The sequence below is a fragment of the Triticum urartu genome, chromosome 4A (genome assembly GCF_056163025.1).
Source record: "Triticum urartu cultivar PI428250 chromosome 4A, HENAU_Tu73, whole genome shotgun sequence".
In the NCBI taxonomy this organism is placed as follows: Eukaryota; Viridiplantae; Streptophyta; class Magnoliopsida; order Poales; family Poaceae; genus Triticum; species Triticum urartu.
The window spans coordinates 14,432,174-14,441,663 of record NC_141876.1 but is presented as its reverse complement, the minus strand read 5'-3'; the positions used below and the strand labels follow the sequence as shown (position 1 = coordinate 14,441,663).

General features: G+C 47.6%; 1 long non-coding RNA gene across 2 annotated transcripts; it reads right to left on the bottom strand.

Moving 5' to 3' along the window:
- Positions 1-355: 355 nt before the first annotated feature.
- LOC147974450 (uncharacterized) lies at positions 356-4,334 on the bottom strand. Of its 2 annotated transcripts, XR_015600101.1 has the most exons (5): positions 3,453-4,334; positions 2,538-2,675; positions 2,262-2,365; positions 1,620-1,776; positions 356-698 (listed from the first exon to the last, which is right to left on the bottom strand). It is a non-coding gene; the product is annotated as an uncharacterized LOC147974450 (long non-coding RNA). The 2 variants fall into 2 exon arrangements; XR_015600100.1 differs by lacking the exon at positions 2,262-2,365 and having other exon boundaries at positions 380-698; positions 3,453-4,326.
- Between the last annotated feature and the right edge of the window lie 5,156 nt (positions 4,335-9,490).

Here is a 9,490-nt window from a genome sequence, read left to right as displayed (position 1 = left end):
CGGCATACACTACAAGAAATCTGTTAATACGTGACGGTCCCTAGCCGTCACGAAACAGCCAAAAACTGTCATGCGTGTCCATCCTTGACGGACTTGAGATCCGTCATGTATATCGCGTCATAATTTAACATCATGTCTTCCATGACGGTTCTTGGACGTCATGGAACTGCCTCTGGCCCGCCCAAGCCCACACTAGGCTGTGACGGAACATACCGTCATGGACCAATGCCACGTAGGATCTTCAATTGACTAACTGGAATGACGTGGCTACCTACGTGGACACTATTTTTCGTCACAGAAACCGTCATGGATTTAGGATCAATTAAATTTTGGTCCCATCTGTTCCTTCAGCCCAATTTTAATCAGATAAACTTTTAGCATAATGTGTTCCGTAAATCATAATGCCAATTTTGGACCAAATGACTTAATATGCAACCATCCATAGGTATCTACAACATATATTGACAAAATCATTTAATATGCAACCATCCATAGGTATCTAAAACCTAGCAGTTTAGAATATCCTCCATGAAATGATAATATACAACATATATCACACAGCAAGGATTAGGAACCGGTACAATCCAATTTACATCAACAACACATATAAACTAATAAGGTTGTCACTCGTGTTCTTGTCGTCAACCCTCCTGATGGCAACTATATGTCTTGGCGGATTGTGATGGACAGCAACATACCTACCATGTTCACAACAACATTAGACATTTGTATATATGAATATATATAGTAGAAGAAACTTAAAAAACAAATTACATGCTTTCCAAAATCCTTAAATCTTATTGTGCCTATAAATGAGAATAACAAAGTATCTAGTATAAAAGAACAATAAATTGACTCACTAATACATGTGCGTAGTACACAAATAAACAGGTTTAAACCTCTATATTCTTACTGTAGGACTGCCACAATGTAACTATGTAATTTTCTTCTTAGATTCGGATTAAACTTATTTCTGGAATACATATTCACGGGCTGCAGGAGACAAAAAAGGATAGAAAAATAAATGCCTAGGGAGAAAACCCACCAACAAAATAATGCACATCATTTCTAAACAAAGAACAGTAGTACGATTTGTGTTTGTCCATACAGTAGGTTTTTGGTTTTAAAGGTCACAGATAATGCTCAGTTGACATTTCAGATTAGATCTGGAAATTCTGTACATATATTTTGAAGGTAAAAGCTGAGTTTTTGCCAAGTTCATCTTCATATAACATTATTATATATACACCGCCAGTCAGCAATGAGGATTGGTTTTAAATTTCTCAGATTTGAGAAGTAACCCCTATTTACTAGAATGCAGTTTCAGCGTACTACTCACTCTTGAAACAAGAGTTGGAGCTATCCTGTTTACATGAACGCCTGATCCAAGCGAAAAGTAAACAGGCAAGAAGGCCTACTCACTATGTTACCTGCCTGATCCAATCGAATATTCAGTTCTAGGTGCAATATAGAGAAAAACAATATTGCAAAAAACTTGAAAAGCATGGAAGCATCATATATATTGTGTATCAAAATTTTTAAAGCTACAAGTAAATGGGACACTAGAGTAAGGATTCCTTCTTATTACGAACAGGAAGAGCAAAGAGGTTGTGACTTACTTTTTGTCTCCACTAGATGATCACTTGTTCCATTTATCCTCCATCAACGAGAGCTCAAGGAATGTGACAACAAGGATCTAGTGCCTCTTCCATACTAGCAGCATTACTGGGACCATGAGGAACATCGCTCCCAGCATAACAATCACAACCGCAGTGCCTGTTCATATAGCATGACATGCGAATAAGTATAGCGTAATCTGCAGAATGCAAAGTGCAATACAAAGGTTCAGCTCCACTTGCTTTTAGAAGTTTACTGGTATGGCATAATACACATATATGCAATACAACTTCCAAATTTACCATGAGATTTAGGAAAAAAAATATTGGGATAGTAGATCTAGTAATAACTTCCAGACACAAATTTTAAACATGAGGACATACAAATGCAACACATATTCTCTGGTTGCCCACAATTGCATATAGACGATTGCCAACAGCTGCAGCACCTACCTTATCCCTCTCATTTCAACAAGAGAACAACTTTGCTCAAGCCTAAACAACATCGAATTGAGCTAATCGAGCCCAAACAACACCAATGCCCTAACTAACCATGGATCAGGTTCAGCTCAATGGCCACAAAACAGTGTATGCCACAGCCACGGGCTCATAGTAGAGGAGGGAGGCAGAGATACAAGTGCTCACTAAAGTGGTTTGTAGATGATGCAAGGGACACAGTGCAGGTCGGTCACCACTAGCGCGCGACAGAGTGGTGCTGAACCTTTGTATTGCACTCTGCATTCTGCATTCTGCCATACCAGTAAACACACTCTTCATTGAATAGAAAAATGTACACTTGCACCAGCACATGAACCGAATTTTATCTATCAACCAGGCTTAAATGATTTAGTCTATCTCATAGCTGATTTTCAAGTAATGGTTCTTTTCTTCCAAGCAAACCAACACAAGAGTTCAACTCACTTGAAGTGATGAGCACAGGGACAACTCATTTGGCAGATCTTCTATCAAGTTCTTCGAAAGATCAAGTTTCACCACATCACTTGTCTCCCAAGCTGCAGGGGGTACATTGGGCACACCAAGACCACTCAAATTCAACTCCTAGCAAAGTAAATTGACATCAAATCAGGGGCTACAGTCAGAAAATCAGATGATCATTTACTATACCAGAACTCAGCTACTTGGTTTTCTCAGCCACTTCAAAAAATATGATAAACTCAAAGGCAATGTAAAAGAACACAGCACATAAAACACAACAGTGAATTAGTTACTTTTACCACAATGTCTCTGAATTTGATCCTTGAATGGTTCAAGATCCATGTGAGAAAGTTCATAGGAAAAGGTGATCGACCTTATGGTATTGCAAATATGCTAGTAAAATAATCTATGTACCTTTGAAGATACAGATAATCGTCTTGCTGCAGAAAACTGATAGACTGCCCAATTTAAATTAAAATGGAAACAAAATTATGATCAAGTGGATCACCTATGGTCAGGAACTTAGTGAACATGTAAAATACTTCTGATAAGAATAAGAGTTACGACGGCGAGGCCAACTGTTATCAGGGGGTAATGCTAAGTTGCTAACTAGGCGAACTACAACATCACGTGAGAAGAATGGGTACTGGAATTCTAAAACTTTAAATTGTCCAAACCCAAATCATGTGCTTGTCTCGGACCCTGCCTATAATAACAACAAAAGGCCAACATAGGCAGAAGTCCTTAGTCACAAGCAACAGGAATTACTCCCAGATAAATACCATAAAGCTATAGAATTTCTTAATTGTCAGGTGACTAGTGTATTCATGTCACGCCATTGCAGCAACAAGGTTCAGATAAAAAAACGGAAACAGAAACGAAGCATTCCACTATTCTTACCCCTGTGGAGAGAAGTCGCTATGACGGGCAGTGAAGTAATGGCGCCACCGCGCCTCCCGTGACCTGCACAGGATGAGCTTCGGTGACCTGCAGCAGAGGAGGCGGTCCTTTTCTCCCCTTCGCCACTTTTCCCGTGCAGCAATCCCGTTGTTGAGGGCGTCCACACCGTTGTCGTACCCTCCGGTCGCCGGCAGATGCAAGTCAGATGGGGGGAGTACGGCAGCGGGAGGGCCGATGCTGCCAAGGCGCTCGCCCGCTGTAGCCGCGCTCTTGGCAGTCCCTCCAAACAGGGCTCGCGTATCTCCGTGTGCACTATGGCCGCTTCCGAGCGGCGCATCTTAGTGCGCACCACGTTGCGGCGGCCAGCGGCGCGTCTCCGTGCACCACGGTCGTGGCGGTCGTTGGTGCGGTGAAGAAGAGGGAATGTTGTATTCCCGCTCGACCCGCAGGGAAAGGGCGGCCGCCACGCCCCTTGAGGAGAGGAAGAGCACCGGAGATCCTAGATCGGGCGTGCAGGTGTGGATGAGTAGATGGGAAGAAGGGGACCTAGATACACGATGCCGGAGGGAGGACCTCGTCGTGGCCGGCGAGGGATGATGACAGAGGGGTGGTGGTGGCCGGCCTCGCTGGTTGAGATTGGGGGCTGCGACCAGATCCGGGGAGAAGGAGCCCCCGATGGAGAGCTTCATGATCACCAAGACGAGGAGGTGGGGATGAGCACGTCCGCGTGGATCTGGTGAGGGGCGTGTCAGGAAGGAGCAGAAGTCTATGCCGCCGTGATCCAAAATCGGGGGGAGCACTGGGAGGGAGCAGCCGGCGGCTCGTGGTGGAGGAAGAAAGGAGAGAGAGAGGGGGGAGGGAGGGAGGAGTGTGCCTACCGTTGGATCCAGGAGGGATGGACGGTGCTTATGCGTGATCCGTGGGAGGGTCATATCAACCAATCAGAAAGCAGCTTCGGCTTCGCGCAGGATTGCCACATCAGCGCAAGCCGTTCGTGACGGTCCGGGTGGTGTATATAAAAAGAGAAGGGCAGGCCCAGTTAGTCGATCCATGACGGATTCCATGACGGTCTCTCGATGTCTGTCATAAAGGTACTACTATTTTGGAGGCCATTCGCATCCTATTCAATTGTGACGATTTTCATGACGGCTTTTGAGAACGTCATCAGGAATCCGTCATGGATTAACAGATTTCTTGTAGTGATATCTCATACCTTATCCACTCGGCTCTGTCGCTGGCAGGTGGGACCAAGCCTATGCCGACGGCTAAGCCGTCGGCTTAGGCCCCGCCCTTATCCAGTCGCCGCACGCCCTCCTCTCCTCCACTCGCTGCACGTCTCCTCTCCTCCACTCGTTTCTTTCCCCCAACCGTCGCCGCCACCCTCTCCCGTGCCGTGCCGCCGTCGTCCCCGCCCTGACCCGCGCCGCCGTCCTCCCGACCCGCTCCGTCGTCCTGCCCGCCCCCGTGCCGCCCCGACGTCCTCCCCGCCACGCGCCTCCCCGCCGTCCTCCCCTCCCCGCGCCACCCCGTCCGCGCCCGCCCCAACGTCCTCCCCGCCCCGCGCCTCCCCGCCCCATCCTTCCCGCCCCCGTGCCGCCCCGACGTCCTTCCCGCCCCGCGCCGCCCCGTCCGCGCCGCCCCGTCCGCGCCCGCCCCGACCTGCCCTGCCCCGCCGGCCGCCACCTCGCCCCCATCCCGCGCTCCACCACCGCCCGCCGCGTCGCCCCATCGGTCGCCTCCTCGCCCCGGCCCTGCCTGGCTCCGCCTCGCCCCGGCCCTGCCGCTCCGGTGAGACCTCCACCTTTTTTTTTTTCTGTTTTTAGATAGATAGATTGTTAGATATATAGATAGATAGATCGATAGATAGATCAATAGATAGATAGATTGTTAGATATATAGATAGAGATAGATAAATTTTTTGTTCGATGAGATGAATCGATGATGATGATGAATAGACAATGATGATGAATATATTGTTGATATTGTTAGTTGTGATGATGATGATGAATATTTATTTAATATTGTTAGTTGTGATGATGATGATGAATATGTGATGAAATAACCCTACATGATTCAAGAATAAATGAATGCACCTAAATTTGTGAGTTGATGATGAATATGCTTTATGAGTTGTGATGTTCTAAATTTTTGTCGCGTTGGAATTTGCAGGTTTTGTAGAGTTTCATGTCGGTGGAGTGATCGTCATCGGAGTTGTTGGTCAAGGATCGTCCCTTCTCTGTTCGACTACTTCCTCTACAGCCAAGGGTGAGCTACAAGTCCATCTCCTCCAATTTTTCATATCACTAGATTTCATTCTCAAGTCAACTGACGTAACCTAGGCGTCTCCCGTCCGAAAGGGTTGCATCGATAAATATGCATTCAATTGCATATTTATCACCGCAGCTCTTTCGGATTGTCCTGCGTTTTCCATGGACAGCCCGAGGATGTGTAGATTGGGTATGTTCTCCATGTTCTACCCCGTTCTGAGACAGGATTTCGGCGGCGCCTCCCCATTGTTCTCCGGAGCACATTCTCTCGGCTATTTGCCGAGACGTGTATCTGGAGAACAGCGGGGAGGTGCTGCCGAAATTTTGTCTCGGAACGGGGTAGAATGGAGAACGTACTCAATCTACACATCCTCGGGTGGGATTAGGACCCATCTTTACCTATTAGAGATGTAGGTGGATTAAACGCAGTAGAAACTGAAAATTTGATGTGATTAATTTAAGTGAATCCTTAATTATGTTGTGTGGGTTGCAAAAAAGCAGAGGATGGCAGATAATCAGTGGATGTACAGTGGTTTTATCCGTCGGAATCGAGTAACATCAGAGTGGATCGCGAAAACCGATGTGTATTTGAAGGAGATATTCCGTCATCCAATGAGAATTATCCCACCATGCCCCTGTGCGAGATGTGCCAGACGTCACCGTAGAAATCAGACGGACATGAGTGAGCACCTTCGCACGCACGGATATATGCCAAACTTTGACATGCCGCCGATAAACATAGCCGAGCAGGACCGTGGTAGAGAGGAGGTGATGCGACAACGCATCGATGGATATGAGGACGACGGGGTCAGGGACATGCTAGATGATGTCATTGTTGCAGAAATGGAAAATGCAACACCTTCAGAGAATGAACCAGAGGAGCCGGAGGCAACCGCAAAGGCCTTCTTGGAGGTCTTGGCCTCGTCGAAGAAACCTCTTTATGCGGGTGCGAAAATATCTCAGCTGGATGCCATCTCGCAACTGATTGCAGTCAAGGTTGAGTACGGCTGTAGCCAGAAATGCTTCGAAGCATTCCTGGGAGTATGGGCTAACAGCCTCCCTGAGGGTCATGAACTGCCGAAAAGCATGTACGATACAAAGAAAATCATGAAGGCACTCTCTATGGATTATGAGAAAATAGATGTTTGCCCGAAGAATTGCCTTTTGTTTAGGCACGAGTATGCGGATGACAAGTACTGTAGGAAGTGCGGTTCGTCTCGATACATTGAGGTGGTCGGTGAGGATGGTGAGAAAAAGCAGCTAACCATCCCCGTTAAGGTTCTTCGGTATCTTGATTTTATAAAAAGACTACAACGCCTTTTCATCACGAAGGAGTCTGCCAAAATGATGAAGTGGCACAAGGAAGGTATAAGGTACAATCCAAAAAAATCATACATCCATCGGGAGGGGAAGCATGGAAGTCATTCGATGAAGAATACCCCGAGGAAGCAGCCGAGGCTGGGAATGTCAGAATAGCCATATCAGGTGATGGGTTGAATCCATATGGTATGTCGTCCAATCCATACAGCTGCTGGCCTGTGTTTGTAATTCCGCTCAATCTTCCTCCCGGTGCCCTAATGCAACGGAAGACCATGTTCTTGTCGCTCATCATTCCGGGGCCTGACTACCCGGGGAAGCAATTGGGTGTGTTTATGCAGCCGCTTGTGGATGCTTTGCACCATTCTTGGTACTTTCCGAGGTTGACATACGACCGGGATCTGCAGAGAAATTTCTTGATGAAAGTTTGGTTGCACTATTGCATGCATGACTTTCCCGGCTATGCTCTATTCTGCGGATGGTGTACAAGTGGTAAGATGCCATGCCCAGTGTGCATGCAGGCTCTGCGAATGATTTGGCTGAGTAAGGGTGGCAAGTATGTAGCCTTTGACCTGCATCGACAGTTCCTCCCTCCAGACCATCTAGACAGGGAAGACAAGAAGAACTTCACGAAAGGCCGGGTTGTTCATGAAGTAACCGAGATTCCAACATTTTCGAGGGCAGATGTTCTTGCTCAGCTAAAAGCTCTCAAGCCTAAAGGCAAAGGCAAAGCCAAAGCCAAAGCCAAAGGCTTCGAGGGATATGGTGAGACGCACAACTGGACGCACATTACCCCCTTCTCGCAGCTTCCCTATTTCAAGGACCTCAAACTTCTTTACAATATTGATGTGATGCACACCGAAAAGAATGTGGCAGAGTCCCTTTTCCACACGATCCTCAACATTCCTGATAAGACGAAGGATAACGTAAAAGCTAGAGCCGATCAACAGAGAATTTGTGATAGACCACGCCTGAACATGAAGCCTCCCACGGGCGGTCGAAAAAACTGGTTCAAGCCAGATGCTGACTTTGTCCTTAAACCGCCAGAAAAAAAGAAGTACTTATCTGGATGAAACAAATTTTGAAGTTCACCGATGGTTATGCATCGAATATAAGTAAGGGAGTCAATCTTTCAACAGGCAAAGTGACCGGGCTGACGACGAGGAAGAGCCTCCACCTCCGTCGGACAACGAAGATGATATGATTGATAGTGATGATGAGACGGACCGAGAAAGAGGTTACAACAGTGATGATTCATATGGGTTCTAGCAGATGTACGTTTCAAGTATTTTTTTTCTATAGTTTAGGAATATGCCTTTTTATGCATTTTTATTAATGTGTTTATTATCATGCCTTTTCCTTCATTTCATTAATTTACTAATTGCCTTTTCTCTTTTCAATGCAGGTTCGTGGAACATGGGCAAGGGGAAGGCCAACGGCATGGGTTTCGTACGCAAGGTCGTCGGCCTGCCTAGTCGGAGTGGTCGAGCACGTAATCCTCCCCCTCGGCTACTTGACGATGACTCCTCACAGGGAGGTCGAGGGAGAGGTGCCCCTAGAGGAGGAGGGGGCGGGGGGAGAGCCTCTAGAGGACGAGGTGCTGGGGGGAGAGCCACTACAGGGGGTCGCGGCCAGAAACAGCGCACCCTCACCGACTTAGGGGTGTTGTCTTCGAGGCCCTCCTCTAGTGAGGTACCCTCCTCTAGTGAGGTACACTCTAGGGAGGAGGAGGAGGAGGAGGAGGTGGTGGTGGAGGAGGAGGAGGAGGTGGAGGAGGAGGCAGGCTAGGAGGAGGAGGAGGAGATTGGGGAGGAGGTTGGGGAGGGGGAGGCAGGCGAGGAGGAGGGTGGTGGCAGGGATGATGGTGGTGACGGGAAGGGGGTTGACACGAAGGGGTGGCTGCGTGGCAAGGCAAAGCTACCAAAGCAGGTTCCTGCTACTGAGGAGCAGAAGTGGCTCATTGAGCCCACGGGAAAAGAGTAAGTGGTTCATTATGTTGCTTGTCACATGCTTATTCCGGTTGTTATTTATTTTTCTTGTCACATGCTAATAGTTCATTCTTTTGCAGCAACTGGATATATTCTAAAGGGGTCCGTATTCCCAACGGCCTCATCACCGTCTTGCTGAAGTTATATTGGCCGGGGTTGTACTGTCCTGATCCAGTCAGGCAGCCGGACCGTCGGGTTTTGGCCACGAGCTGGGACCACTGGGAAGCGGCCCGCCACGCGGACCATGAGACCCATGCCAAGGCCGTGATCACTACTTTCTGGGTGAGTTCTCTTCAGAAGCACAAGTCCATTCTAGTTTCATGAATGATTTAACTCATGGCTTCTCCCATTCTTGTTTCATGCATGATTGTAGAAATTCTATCGAGTTCTTCCGGAGCACAGGGCTAGAGCGGACCAGATCGTGCTGCGCCAATGCAAGAAGAAGGCCCGCCAGATGCAGTACGAG